At 40.0% G+C, this 15,625-nt stretch overlaps 1 protein-coding gene across 1 annotated transcript in view; it reads right to left on the minus strand.

Moving 5' to 3' along the window:
- The window catches only part of Plcb1 (phospholipase C beta 1), a 691,541-nt gene that overhangs the window by 585,703 nt on the left and 90,213 nt on the right, over positions 1-15,625 (minus strand). The window lies entirely within an intron of this gene.

Consider the following 15,625-nt stretch of genomic DNA (forward strand, 5'->3'; position numbering starts at 1 on the left):
GGGGAGGAGGCGGAAATCCTCAATAAATAAATAAATTAAAAAAAAACAAATGTAAATTCAATAGACCAATAGACCCAATTCAAACCCAATAGACCACTAATAAAGTAAATTAAGGGTCATATGGTAATACAAAAGTCATGCTCTCACTAGCGATAAGTTAGTATGTTGTTATTAAGTGCTAATTTTCTTTATTAGCTGAAACTTGTAAAATACAAGATGAGAATCAGGCAAGGCATGAGTCTGCCTTTGATATGCACTTTGGAAGAATGTGTCACAGCCCATATTTCACATCCTGTAGGTCAGATTTTCCCAGATACAGATATGCCCATCAAACGTGGAAAGATAGGCTTATGCTTAAATCCCAGTTTCCAGACACTCCTTTTGTGGCTGATTTTCCAGTTGTGATGTGAAAAATGTACTCATTCTCAGAAAATCCCCCACTAAACATAGGAAGCCAGGGATTGGAGACACATACCTGGCCTGTTAATATTTTGCACCTAAAACAGTGACAGCAAATCTCTGGCAGCAGATTAAGTGTCTTATCTTCAGGTTTCTAAGCCACTGTCTTTATGGGCATAAATTCCACACGGCTAAGATGGAAGCCTGGATAATTAGAGGAGGACACAGTTAATTTGCTCTAACATTCAAATCAGAGAAAAGGCATAGACAGCAATGTGCAGTAATCAAAAGCAATGAATTGAAGCTTGGGACCTTCTTGTTCTAGGACCCAGTGGAGTCACAAAACAGGCAGGCTGTCTCGTCTTACTGCCTTAGACTGACCTATGTGAAGACAAGACTTTGATAAAGCCTCAAATTTCGGAGTGAACAGGGTACCAAATCACAGGAAAGCACAAAGGAAAGTGAGCTCTCTACTGATGATGGTTCTGTTTATCAAAAATGGGCTACCGCATTTCAGGAGGCTTCATAATTCAGTCTGGAATTTCACCCCTATTCACCATTTAAGATTCTGGTTCCAGATCTCACATTGCTTTGAGCAAAGCTTTCTTTTTAATGACTTCCAGTAATGCATAGTCCATAACTGAGATGAGAATAATGTAAGAATGATAATAAGGTCAAAATCATAACATGTTTTATTAACTTTTCTCCAAAATATTCAAAATTGCCTATCATCAATTTCTGATTTCTTAAGAGATCCTAAAAAGAGGTACATTAGAAATAATGATACTTTTAAAATAGATATATTTTTACAAATAGAAATGAATTTTGAAATACAATGGAGACCATTAAAACTCTTTTGGAAATTTGCAATGTATCTTTCTCTCTGAATTTTAAAATTTTCTAAAAACTTTCCTTAAGCTGTACTTTCCTAAAATCTCTAAATAATATACAAAGACTAGATTCCTTCAGAAGTAAATCTGATAGCTGAAATACTTTGTGGTGGAAGAATAGTCCTACATAGCCTGGAAAAATAATCTTCATTTCCTCCCTTAAAGGAGCATATGAAAGTCAGCCACTACCCTCCTTATCTAGCAATGTTCTAATTAAATGATCATGGCTGCATTCAGATATCATCTGGCCAATTACCCAGGCAGGCTGAAACCGTAGGCCACATTTCTACAGACTGGCATTACTTTAAGAGCTGCTCGTGGATATGATGGGTATGAGGTGCTATGACTTAAGTGGTAGACTTGCCATTTTCTATCAGAAGGTGTCCATTTAAACACGAGATATGTTGACTGGTCCCTATAAATTCTCAACGTGTTGAGGAATCATTGAGTTGCCACAAGATCTGATGTTACCATTCTTCTACTGGTTCTGTGTCCCATCTCCAGCTCCTACATGCCATGTTTGCAACCACATGCAACTGCAATCTTCTTTAGAGGCTCTGCTTGAGCTACTTACGTAAGTAAGTACATCCTAACAGTGTGATGAGCTGGGAAGGACTGGGAAGATGCAGTCTATCCCTGCTAGCACTGGCTTACTGTGTTTTGTGGGAGCCCTGTCCACATTCCCTGGCCTGTGCCTACACTCCCTTGCTCCTGTCTCTTATGATCCTTCCATCGTAGGTCACCTGAGCACACCCTCCTCTCCAGAGGTCTGCATCTGGGGATTTTTCTATTTGTGAAAGACAACAGGCTAATGTGAGGGCTGCCTGGTCCCCAGAGGAGGAGGAGTGGAAGAAGAAAGCTAATATTTGCAGAGCACTTCTCTCTCCATAGCTGCACCAAGCACTGTACATGTATTATCTCACTGGCTCTCACCCAACAGGCACACAGGTACCATTCTTACACTTGAAACCCTGAAGCGAAAGAGAAGAAACACAAGTTCATGTACTTAAGCGGCCCTTTGTCACACAATGTTCCCTTCTGATCTGTCTGAACAGGGCCATTTCCTATCCTGCCCTTTGTTTCCAAGGAGAGTAATCAACGTGCATTTACCATCTGCTACTATCATTCAAATATTGGTCATGTGTGAGTGTGTGTGTGTGTGATTGTGTGTGATGAAATTAATTAAACTGTCTGAGTTCATTAATCATATAAATGCAGCAAGTAGGGTTTAAGTCCCTGCCTAGATAATTCCTGAATCCACGCCATTTCATTTTACGCACATGCCATGTGACACAAAACAAATAAACAATGCTCACTAAACTTCTAATTTGATGTGGCTTGCTATATGAGATCATCATTTCTATGAGAATGGTCCCTCTAGAGAACTGCAGTATATAATGGACATGTTAGCAAACACCCCTGCTTAAGATTCCTAAAAGAAACAATGGTGCTCCTTAGAAAATATGGAACAATCTGAAAGTCAAAAGAACATTGATGTAGCTACTGTTGCATGTCCTGCAGTAGAAGGATGTATTCCTGGGCCTCTGTGTAGTGACCTGAAAAAAATCTGTGTCCCTTAGCATAATGGAGCATGCACTGTAGGAACTCAGAGCAGAAAGAGAGGATGCTGGAGCTGTGCAAAGCATCCCGTCTTGGGAAGGAAGCATGCCAGTCACCATGGGCAACAAACAGCGTATCCATACTGCACAGCATCTGAGTTAGAAGCTGTGGGATACTTTGCTCTGAAGCTTTGAAAAGCCAAAGTATAACACCATGTCCTTTGGCTGCCTGAGAGATGGAGAGTCAAATCACAGCAGCAGGACTTCAAGAAGATGAGGGCAGCTCTAGAGAAATCTGCTTTAGCTTAGACCTTCAGTGCAAGGGAAACAGCAGCTCAGAAAGGGACTCCCTGAGAAAGGGAAGCAACTGTTTACAAAGGAACCAGTAACTACACTGGAGCCATTCTGAGAAAAACTGCCCATGTATGCATACTCAACATACAGGGTAATATTGCTGTCCAAACCTTACCAGGTAAACTAAATAAAGAAGCGGGAGATTATTTTGTCTTTGCTTGCCATTCGGAGCAAAATGACAGCAATAGTGCCCCCTCCTCCGCCCCCATCTCCTTTGCTTTTAGACAAGTGACTTGGCAGTGGATTCCTTCAAGTGGTTAAATCCAGGCCAATTTTGTGGGTGCTTTTTTTTTTTTACTTAAAAGGAATATGGCAGAAGCCACGTTAGCTGTTGTAATAAAGCCACGTTAACTGTTGTAATGACGGCCCTCGATAACCGTTTGCATCCACTCTTGCTTGAAACCACTCCGCAAACTCGTGGATAAGAGAACCGTGGGGGAATAGAACCTGGGGATGCTCTTCCATCCCCGCAAACAACAGTCAGACTGTGCATGGGCACTGCCCTGCTGACTCAGCAGTCAGTCACAAATGCAGGCCTGGTCCGTGAGCAGACAGAAGAAGCGGCAGCTGAACACAGATTAGAATGCTGATCCGCAGAATTGCTGCCTAAATACAGGACGGCCATTTAAAGCTTCTGTAATTTAAGATGATTTCTCATACCCACAAAAATAGTTATCTGATACCCATCTCATTTTGTTTTCAAATTGTACTATTGCTAATGATTGACAATGCAATTACTTCATTTTCTTGGGGACTACTGGCATAGTAGTAGTACTGACAACGGATACTCACATAAAAGGAAAAGCAGAAAGAACACCACAGCCAAGAGGTAATAGTACACGGTGTGTAGTAAAATGGGGCACAACCCACCCTTGGAAAAGAGAGTTATCAGTTTGACCTGTCTTGGCTTTCACATAAGAAGTGAACTTACAGATTGGGTCTGACGTCTTTCATTTAATACAGTATTTTGGGATTTCTTCCATATGGCATCGTGAATGACTAGTCAGTTCTCTTTCGCAGCTGAGTGGTGCTTGCATTGTGATGCACTGCTGTTTGTGTCTCCACTCTCATCTGATGAACAGCTGCGTTGTTGTGGGGACTATTACCGTGATGCTCGGATATCATCTTGCAAATGTCTTTGGTTGGTCATAGACACATATTTCTATTAGGCTTATACGATATTACATGGTAAGATATGATATGGTATGGTACAATATGGCATGGAATGGTATGCTATGATATAATATGTTATGGTATGGTATAGTATGGCATGGCAGGGTATGGTATGATGCATCATGATGCAATATACACAGGTACAGCTTTAACAGCTTTCCAAAAGCACTCCCCATCCCCAGAAACCCATGGGAGTTCCAGTTATCTACATCTTTTCTCAAACCTGGCACTGCCAGTTTTTTTCTGCAATGCCGTACATCTTCAAAGGGACATAAAGAATACGAAACATGTTGATTTTTACTATAAAATAGTGATACAAAAATATAGTCCCTTTAATTAGTAATTATAATTTGATTAGTAAAAACCAGTTCTTTTAATTATTCAGAAGTAGAAAATTACATTTCTTCGTCTTCAATCAATCCAGTTGAGAGAATAGATAAAGATGATAAACCCTCTGAAATGTTGCTATGTAAATACATTAGTAATGGCATGCTATATTCTGAGTGTCACCTGGGATTTATTTTTAACTCTAAGAGACCAGCTAAGATAAATCAGTATTAGCCGTTAGCTAGCATTTAAACCTATCACAAGCCTTGGAGAATAAATATTATTAGTTTCTACTCAGTAGCTAAATTCCAAATCATTCCTGTGTTCAATGCATGTCCTAAAGGAATAAATTAGAGGCATTTTCACAAATTCAAACATTTGCAAATAAGATCTGAAATTAAGTAACGTAACCACTGGGAAACACATGGCTTATCTCTTCAAAGGTTCTATTTATACCCACTATATGACCACCGTTAGGAGAGATATAACTCCTTTAGCCAGAATTGTAGAAGCCTAAAAGCGTATTTCCTGGCTTCCACCAGTAACTGGCAGGGATTCAAGAAGAAGCTCCTGGTTTGGCCAAAACACAACCATTGCTTCAGATCCATATGGCCTGTGTGAGAAGGTAGCTAGCTAGGCCCTGTGAGTTAGCACAACAGGAAGGACTATTCTACCGTGTCTGGAATCAACCCTTCCCCTGTTTGCACTGGTCATCACCCTTGGGCATCCCTGGCCACCAGCTGAACACAGACTTCAGAGCACGGTCTGGCATCAGTTTTCCTTATCTACAAACATGTCTTTCTTCTGGAGTTTTCTTCCAGAACATACTGACCTGTTATCACTATGTTTAGAAAACCCAAACTCCCTGTAGATCACATCAGTTTCCAGGACTTTGCTCATTTATCCCTGGATCACCTGCCTTAACCCTCTCTTGTAAGGTCAGTGCTTTTGTTTTTGTTTGTTTTTTTTGTTTTGTTTTCCAAATCACTTTACACCAAACTTCTTGACCTTGCCAACTTTCTCCATTCAACGTGAGGACCAAGGGTAAGTGTTTCCACCGACCTTCAACACAGTCTCTTCCCACACTAATCTCTCACTCATTCTCTGGGGCTCCCATGACAAGGAAGTCTTTCTTAAAGAAGCTGCCTGTGCCGCCCTATCAGTGAGCTGCTCTGTGGCAATGGCAAGGTGCTCTAGGAACCCATTTCTTCACTGCTGATAACTGGGTGAGGGTTGAACACATGACGACGGAATCTAGAGTTGAGGTCAATGAGCTAGTGTACCAACTAGCTTAGCCACGCCCTAGACTCTTCTGTCAGGGTGTAAAACACACAGATGGGGAAGATGAAAAGAATGTACGAGGAGTTGCTGAGTTCCCCAGAGAGACACAGGAGTCATCTGAGTTCCTGACTCTCCATTTCTGGCTGTGATCCTTTATGATGTCATTTTGAATTTCTTGCTAAATCCTTTATCTGCTCAAGTTAATATCATCCAAAGCCAGTTCAACATGGTTAGAAATAAGGCTACCTTATTGTTCCTTATAGGTAAATCTATTAACTCACACTTGACCACTATGGCTGTCTTCATCTGAATGACTTTACAAAGACTCTTCCCTTCTGTAACTGCAAGCCCCTTTTCTCTCTTCATCTAAATCATATCTTTTTAAGGCTTGACCCCAAACTCTGTTCTTCCAAGAAGTGTTGCTTGCTACAGCCCTTTACTTCCTCTTCCAAGGTTAGAGACAGAAGTTACAAGAAGGTAGTGAAAATCTATGAAGCTCCATGAACACTGCATGTAATACCTCACGCTGCTTCTGTCTACTGATACAGAAATCAAAATGAATAAAAGTTACCCCATATATTTGCCAAGAACTTTTTAGTAACATATTTCAAGTCCCATTCCAGTTCCTTGCCTTCATGGAGGCCCAGTGATATGCCATAGCATTTCTCGTCTTTTTATTCCTATGGAACTTTGCTTCACTATCAAACTGAATTGGGTAGCAGCGAAGATTTCTCCAGAAATGGAGAGTCAGGAACTCAGATGACTCCTGTGTCTCTCTGGGGAACTCAGCAACTCCTCTTACATCTAAATCACGCATGTGATTGAATCTCGTTCTCCTCAAATCAGGCAGTCTAAGTGACGTATTCTTCCAGGTCAAGAGCTCTCAATGACCCCTGAACCAAGCTAGCAAAAGAGTTAGCTCTACGTGAACCAGATCATCAGCTGGGAAATAGCCTGCCTCCAGGACATGGGACGATGGCAAGGAAACAAATGTAAATAGAACTATTTTTTTTTTTCGAAAGAAAAGGCTTAATTTTTCAACTGCATTGCTTTTTTTGTTTTAATAAACCCACTGTGCATATTTTCTTACATGTGGAAAAACATCAAATGAAGGAATAAAGATGATTCTGTTGATAAGCTTATTAAACTGAAATTTCTCAAGCAGGAGAATTTCAATTTTATTAAGAAACACACAACCATGAAAACTTCAGCAGATGTGAGAAAACAGCATCACACGACACAGAAAGATAACTTAAACCGGACAATCGGGTATTCCCAACAGTTTCCTCTCACTCCCAATTTGACAACTACATTTTCCTCTCTACAAATCGTTGATATAAATGGTCAAATAGAACTTGTTTTCAAAACTAGTTTCTTAAAAAAAAAATGTTCCATAGACCTCTCAGACACAAATAAACTTTTTTTGGTCTGGGTTTGGGAATTTTTTTCCTGTGATTCTGTTGATGATATTCTCTATGCATTCAATGCTATTGTTTCCTCAGTCATAATCCAAAAGTTGTGTCTTTCCATGGTGTCCCAAAGCTCTTCGACATCTGTCCATATTTCTTTTTAAATTTATCATTTGCCTTTACTGTATGACCCAATTTCTCTATCTTCTTCTATTCTTCATTGTGGTTTCTACACAGTCTATTTTATTGGTGAGAATTTTCACTGAGTTTTTTTTTAATTTTGCTTACTTAGCTTTTCATTTTTTAGCATTATTTATGATTGGGGTTTTCTTCAACCATTCTATCTCGAATTTTCTATTGGGCTGACATCCCTAAATAGCCCAGTTCTAGTATGTATCACCTTTTATCCAGTTTTTGGTCATGGAGCTCCATAAATCCCTCTAAACATTGTTCTTTGTCCCCATTGCTGAAGACATCACATACCTGAGTCACAACACATGGAAACATTAAGGTGGTACCCACCTGGAATTTGCATCCTATTGGCTAGAGTTCATAGTTCTGGAAGGTAATTTATACACTACCAGAGGTAGGGGAGGGATCATCAGCAGTCTTATCCAGCTGTGAAATCTGCAGGCTATAATAACATCTGACCTGGAAGGTTATGCCCACTAGTACTATAGTGGCACAAACATTATGGGAGTAACCACCTTTTAACAATTCTAAATAGAATTGTGAACCACATGACAGGATCCATCACTGATACCTTAATTGTTCTAAACACCCATAGCTAGAATAGAAGAATCTATTATTCTGCTAATTGTGCACAATAAACGGATCCCTACATTCTTATCTCCACAGGTCAGTCTGTCTCTCAGCCCTCATCAGAGAAGCTTCTTTTGGCAGTAGATGGTGATTAATATGGAGATCCACATCCAGTCAACATGCAAAGAATAAGAAACTATGATAAGTAGCCAGCTCTAAATGTGCTATCTATATCACATGTCTTCCCCTTCATGATGGAGACACCATTGCCAAAGAGGGGACAGGAAGATTATAGATGATGGAGGGAATAGATAACTACAATGAAGCAATACAGCACAGTTGTACACCTGGACTCACAGAAGTTCAGAAAGCATGCATAGGGCTTGCACAAGATCAAGCCAGCAAAAATCCCAGCATGGATCAGGGAGTGAGGATTCACGAAGTTCTTCCTGATCCAGGGAGCTCTATGAGCAACTCGGGACTAGTTGGGATGTCAGTCTTCTTCAGGGATGTAGGCCTGGGAGACTACTCGTACTCCAGCAGATGCTTCCATACCTATTGCAAATGTAAGATCCACCACTAAATGGAATCTGTGGGTGTTGTTTTTAAAAGAGAACGGAAGTTGGGTAGGGGAAAGTGGTAGAGAAGACAGGAGAAGGTTTGCAGGGCAGAGAACGGGTGGTGGATTGGACTCAAGCATATTATATGAGCATCTGATTATTAAATAAAATATTTTCTAAAACATCAAAAATAAAAAGCAAGTTTATGTAGCGCCCTGGATGATTTATGTTTCATTTTCTTTTACATTCTTTAGATAATCACGTAGAATTCTGACATATAGAAAGGAGACAGAAACATGGAATTTTTATGATTTTTAACAAGGTACCTGTCTTTGTTCACTCTTCTTATTCCTAAAATTAAATTAAGATGCTAGGCTGAGAGATGGTCGGCACAGTCACGCTCGAGAAAATTAGACAATGGCAGTTAAAATGTGGACATTCTGGTATTTTCTATATTAGTTCCTTTTTTCGGGTGATGCTTTGGTAAGGCTTTCAACCCTTACTCTTAGAAGCTTCATTTCCATTGAGAACACTGGACCACGTGATGCTGACCTTCTCTACAAAACCACCTTAAATGTAGTACTCTTTTTATGGTACTGCACGGAACCTCAGCCAGGGCAATAAACAGAGACTGTTTGTCGTTAAACGAGGGATGTGGGGAACATCAAGAAAAGGGCACAACTGAGAAAAGAGAGAATGGATGCTTAACAGGGAATTCCTCAATGTAGCCTCTGCCAGAAGCATCCTGCAACAGGCCAAACTGCAAGTGCACAGAACCATTAACATTAGCCACAACCCTGTACTTTCCTACATGCTTGGTCCCTGCCCACAAACAACTGCAGACCAATTAGTTTGCATAATGAGAACTGAATGATAGGAAATCTTTAGTTGTTCCCCTTAACCAAATCAGGTCTGCTACACAATGGACATCCACAGCCCATACATACCATACATAGGCTTTCTGTTATGACAATAATTATTGATCTTGACAAAGTACTTAATTCCAAACTCTGTATCTTTCAAAGCTTCTTTTTATTTCTGCAGCCTAAGTCTTTCCTTAGGACATTAGACAAAACTTTTGCAACATTTCAGGAATTTTTTTAAAAATATTTTATTGTTTTATAAATAAAAATCCATTTTTTAAAAGGTATTGTGGTGGAAACTGAGATCTGATTTACATAATTGGTTAGCTAATTAATGTCATGGTTGGTGTCTGATTATATTACTGATTCTATTTGTGTCTCCATCAGATCAAGGGCAGAACTTGATTATCTAATTTACTAGCAATAAAGAAACCACTAAACAGAGATGCCTCCGTGGAACTCTGAGTTATCAAAGAGTCCTGATCATCCCATTTCTGTTTTTACAGTACAAAGCATGCCTTGTGTAAAACAAGATAAAATGGGGTGTATGATAATAAGTGATGAAAGTTATTTATTCTCATTTTAGAAGAGTTGCAACTGTGAATAATTACAACGGCATACACTAAAATGTCCATCATCGCCCACTCGGAGGAAGTCACGATCATTTGGATTCCCATCCATATGGCGTCTAGGCCTTTCATTTCTAACAGAAGATCTAGTTCATTTTCCTTTCCACTCTGAACAGTTACCTTAACAACAGGAATGTACACATTTTATGTATTATTTAATTAGGGAACATTTACTTAATGCCAGAAAAATATCATCACATTTTAGCTAATGTCCTGTTTTTGAGAAACGTATAGATATACTGCTATTACTATTTAATATTTTATTGCATTTTCTTAACTATATGTGTTTGTATGTATATTCATGTACATGTGTGCAACACAGGCCATATGGGAAAGTCAGAGGACAAGTTGCAAGACTCAGTTCTCTCCTTCTGTAATTTGCATCCCATGGATCCAACTTAGACTGTCAGAGTTGGTAGCAGAAACATTTGATCTCTGAGCCATTTCATTGGCTTACAATTTGTTATACTATTGATCAGCATTACATTGAATTTTTATTGAAATAGCTGATGGATTTTCCAATAATTTTCTTATAATAAAATATTAATAGTAAAATTGCTGAGATAAAGAGTTTGAAGGCGTTTCTGTTTTGATAAATTCGTCAAAGACTATCAAAAAACGGAACAAGTCTAAACAACAGGCAAAATAGCAAATACAGAGAGGAATCACCATCCATTGCATAGAGAGGAATCACCAACTACTGGCTTTCAGTTTTCAACGGAAGTGAATTTTGTGAGTGAAGGACTATTTTTGTGTACATTGTGCTTGGGTATGCGCATCTTCGGTTAATTTTAAAGCTAATAAGGCTCACTCCTATTTCCTTTCATCTTCATTGACTGCTCACTGTACCATTTTATCCACTTTCTTATTCTTCATGTAAATTTACCTCATCACTAATACTTCAGAATGAGGATTTAAATCTTTTAAGTGTCATCGAGTTTGGTTTGCTGAAAAAAAATTAAACACCCTAATTTGTTCTACTTTCCATTTTATTTATTTTTTTGTTATTTATTTATTTATTAAAGATTTCTGCCTCCTCCCCGCCACTGCCTCCCATTTCCCTCCCGCTCCCCCAATCAAGTCCCCCTCCCTCGTCAGCCCAAAGAGCAATCAGGGTTCCCTGCCCTGTGGGAAGTCCAAGGACCACCCACCTCCATCCAGATCTAGTAAGGTGAGCATCCAAACTGCCTAGGCTCCCACAAAGCCAGTACGTGCAGTAGGATCAAAAACCCCAGTGCCATTGTTCTTGAGTTCTCAGTAGTCCTCATTGTCCGCTATGTTCAGCGAGTCCGGTTTTATCCCATGCTTTTTCAGACCCAGGCCAGCTGGCCTTGGTGAGTTCCCAATAGAACATCCCCATTGTTTCAGTGTGTGGGTGCATCCCTCGCGGTCCTGAGTTCCTTGCTCATGCTCTCTTTCCTTCTGCTCCTGATTTGGACCTTGAGATTTCAGTCCGGTGCTCCAGTGTGGGTCTCTGTCTCTTGTCTCCTTTCATCACCTGATGAAGGTTAATATTCAGGAGGATGCCTATATGTTTTTCTTTGGGTTCACCTTCTTATTTAGCTTCTCTCGGATCATGAATTATAGGCTCAATGTCCTTTGTTTATGGCTAGAAACCAAATATGAGTGAGTACATCCCATGTTCCTCTTTTTGGGTCTGGCTTACCTCACACAGGATAGTGTTTTCTATTTCTGTCCATTTGCATGCAAAATTCAAGAAGTCATTGTTTTTTACTGCTGAATAATACTCTGATATGTATATATTCCATACTTTCTTCATCCATTCTTCCATTGAAGGGCATCTAGGTTGTTTCCAGGTTCTGGCTATTACAAACAATGCTGCTATGAACATAATTGAGCATATACTTTTGTTGTATGATAGGGCATCTCTTGGGTATATTCCCAAGAATGGTATTGTTGGGTCCAAATATATAAAGAACTCAAGAAACTAGACTGTAAAAGGCTAATCAACCCAATTATAAAATGGGGCACTGAGCTGAACAGAGAATTCTCAACAGAAGAAATTCAAATGGCCAAAAGACACTTAAGGTCATGCTCAACTTCCTTAGCGTTCAGGGAAATGCAAATCAAGACAACTTTAAGATACCATCTTACACCTGTCAGAATGGCTAAATAAAAAACACCAATGATAACCTTTGCTGGAGAGGTTGTGGAGAAAGGGGTACACTCATCCATTGCTGGTAGGAATGCAAACTTGTGCAACCACTTTGGAAAGCAGTGTGGCGGTTTCTCAGGAAATTTGGGATCAATCTACTTTCCATTTTAAATTATGAATTATTCTTTGTAGAAGCATTTTTTAGTGATGCTGTAATCCTGCCTCTTATTGAATAATCTATTGTCCCTGTGACTTAACACTATTTTGATGACCTTGAAAATACTTCAGAATTTTATATTTAAAGCTTATATATTTGGTTTTATTTTAAAGTGCCCTTTAGCCAGGCGGTGGTGGGGCACACCTTTAATCCCAGCACTCGTGAGGTAGAGGCAGGCAGATCTCTGTGAGTTCGAGGCCAGCCTGGTCTACAAGAGCTAGTTCCAGGACAGGAACCAAAAGCTACGGAGAAACCCTGTCTCGAAAATCCAAAAAAAAAAGTGCATTTTTATATTAGGAGTTGAGGTTGGAATGCATTCTTACTTTTCAGGTTTGTATTAATTATTGCAGTTGTGTTCATGACACGTGTTAATGGGGTACTGTATGGAGACTGAGACAAGAATACGATGTGATTGAATCACAGAAGCCATTCAATAAATTGTTTGGTCATAGTCCCCACCCCTTACTGAAGCCCTCATGAGAATCTTTAATTGATCTGGTTTCCCAAAGCAGAAAATTTTGCCCCAGCAAATGTTAACAGGGCTTCCCCTCACCCCCGACTTTTATGGTGTTCATCACAGTGGTCTGGTTCTGCCGCGGACTTGTCAGAGGATACTCTGGGTCCTGCTCCATTTATCAGGAACAACCTGAGTGCAGCCACCACACAGGACCCGGACTTTGGCTTTGAGATCACCTGCAATATTCAAACTTTATGAGATCTTTTTAAAATCATTAATAGTGCATTATCATCTCTGTCGCTTTATGAGAATGATCATGTGATTTCCCTTCTTTCACCTGCTGAGATAATAGCCATAAAGATATGTTTTCTAATATTGAAATACATTTAAGGATCGCCTCTGTTATGTTGGACATTTAATATAGCAGATTTTATCTATAGTTGAGTTTAATATTGACCACCCAGCAGAGAAATTCTGAAGCACAGAACACATTATGCAAAGTAGTTACAGTAGCACACACTGTAATGTTGTCTGATTGCCACAATTGCTTCTATGTGGTTAGAACCAACTCACATGATTTTAACACATGTTCTTTCCAACAAAACCACACAGGCAGTACATTCAAAAATCTCCAATAAGCTGGGTGGTGATAGTGCATACCTTTAATCCCAGCATTCTGGTGGCAGAGGCAGATGGATCTCTGTGAATCTGAGGCCAGCCTGGTGTACAGAGCCAGTTCCAAAATAGTCAGACTCCACAGAGAAACCCTGTGTCAAAGAATGAAAAACAAACAAAAAAAAAATCTTAAGTAAATAATAGCCTAAACCCAAACAGGAAAGTATGTAAATTAGTTAAAGCAGAATGTTGTTTCATTTTACCTTTCAGGGGAAATGGCAATTTTTAAAGAATTATATCACTATTCACCAGACACACTTATTAGATGATTTTGAGCACACTCCCCCCAAATTAGCTTCTCCCATGGGGAAAACAGAGTCTCAGCATAAAAGCATAAACAAGGGGTGCCGCTAGTTCTCTGTGTTCTGTGTGAGGTTTAACATCCTATCTAAAATACCCAAGAGCCATGGAGCAGACTTTCCCTCACATTGTCTCTTCAGCACTGATAAGCAAGCCAGAGGTCTATTTTTAGTAGCATGCTATTTTGAATCTAGTAAGCTTCTACTCCAAAACAATTTATCAACCACTGCCAGTTCTACAAAGTCAAGACAAAGGAGGAAACACGTCTGGATCCAAACAATTCCACGAACACTCGATCTCTCTGCGACAACTCTCAGGCCCATGATTGCACCTTTAAGAATTCCATACGGCATTAGGACTGGTACTTAACAGAACATGGAATTTTACAGTGAACTTTAATGTGGTACTGTGTCAAGGGAAAAAAAAAGAGTTCAAAAAGGGTAGAGTGCTACATTCCACCAGTGGCTGGAAAATTCAGATGGGAACGAGCAAAGCAAATACACGACAGGCTTTCAGATCCCCGCCGCACCCATAACAACCAATTCTGATCGTTATCCAGCACACATTTCTGGAACATCTTTTTCTGCTTCTCACCATCATCATCATTACTATCATTAGAAGTGTCATTATTATTATCTCAACCTTCTAGAGAATTCTTGCATAGTTCACAAAATTCAGGACTGGATACAACCAGTTTGGAAAACGACTTCATCTTTACAGGCCAAACACTGAATACACACACACACACACACACACACACACACACACACACACACACGCCTTAACCAGAAGTGTGCTGAGTCAGCTCTCCCTGGGTGGGAAGCTGACTGTGCAGAACCCTTGCTACTCTGCATTCACAGGCACAGCGCCTGCTCTCAGCACTTCCACTCCAAGGCAGATGTGTTTGCAGATGCACAAGCAAGCGAGTGCATGGGGTAAGCATGATGGTCTTTATTGAGAAGCTGTCTCAGTGCCCACTGTAATGCCATAGATAAATAAATATGGGACACACACTTCGGAATATCATATAGCGACAAGGATTACAAACTTGCAGCATTGTGAATAGATCTTACAAACGCCATGGTGAGCAGGTGACAGGAAAAACAACAACAGACACACCCAAAACAGATTAAGCTGTGAGTTTCCACTGACTTCGAGTGCCCAACTGGCAGCTAATCTGTGTGGTTAGAATCAGAACGTTAACCTCAGAAAGAGCAGCAGCAACTGCAAGGAAGGAGGAGGGTGTGGATGGAAAGCTGGGGAATGCTCCATTTCTTAGTCTGTGTGTGCTGGTTACATGGCTGTACTACCATGTTTTTAAAACAAAAATCATGAATTAATATTATTTGCAATCTCCCAGTTTCTAGCTGTATTTTGTTACTCTATAAAAAGTTTTAAAAGCAAGGAATAAAGGAGTCAGCTTCGCTAAGCACTGATTAGGAAAGGCTGTGTGTCCTTCTCACAGTTATCTACCTCCCTCGCCTAGGCACTGCAAGACAAAATTGTAAACCACATGCAATGATCAGTATTTTACTTGGCATGAAGACCCAACAGATATGAAATAGTGACTCTGCTTGCTATTCTGACTCCCATCTCTCCTGTGTGTGTGACCCTGTCACTCTGTACCCCCTCCTGCAGTGCACTGGGTGACGGT

This window comes from Microtus ochrogaster, unplaced genomic scaffold, assembly GCF_000317375.1.
Source record: "Microtus ochrogaster isolate Prairie Vole_2 unplaced genomic scaffold, MicOch1.0 UNK3, whole genome shotgun sequence".
NCBI lineage: Eukaryota > Metazoa > Chordata > Mammalia > Rodentia > Cricetidae > Microtus > Microtus ochrogaster.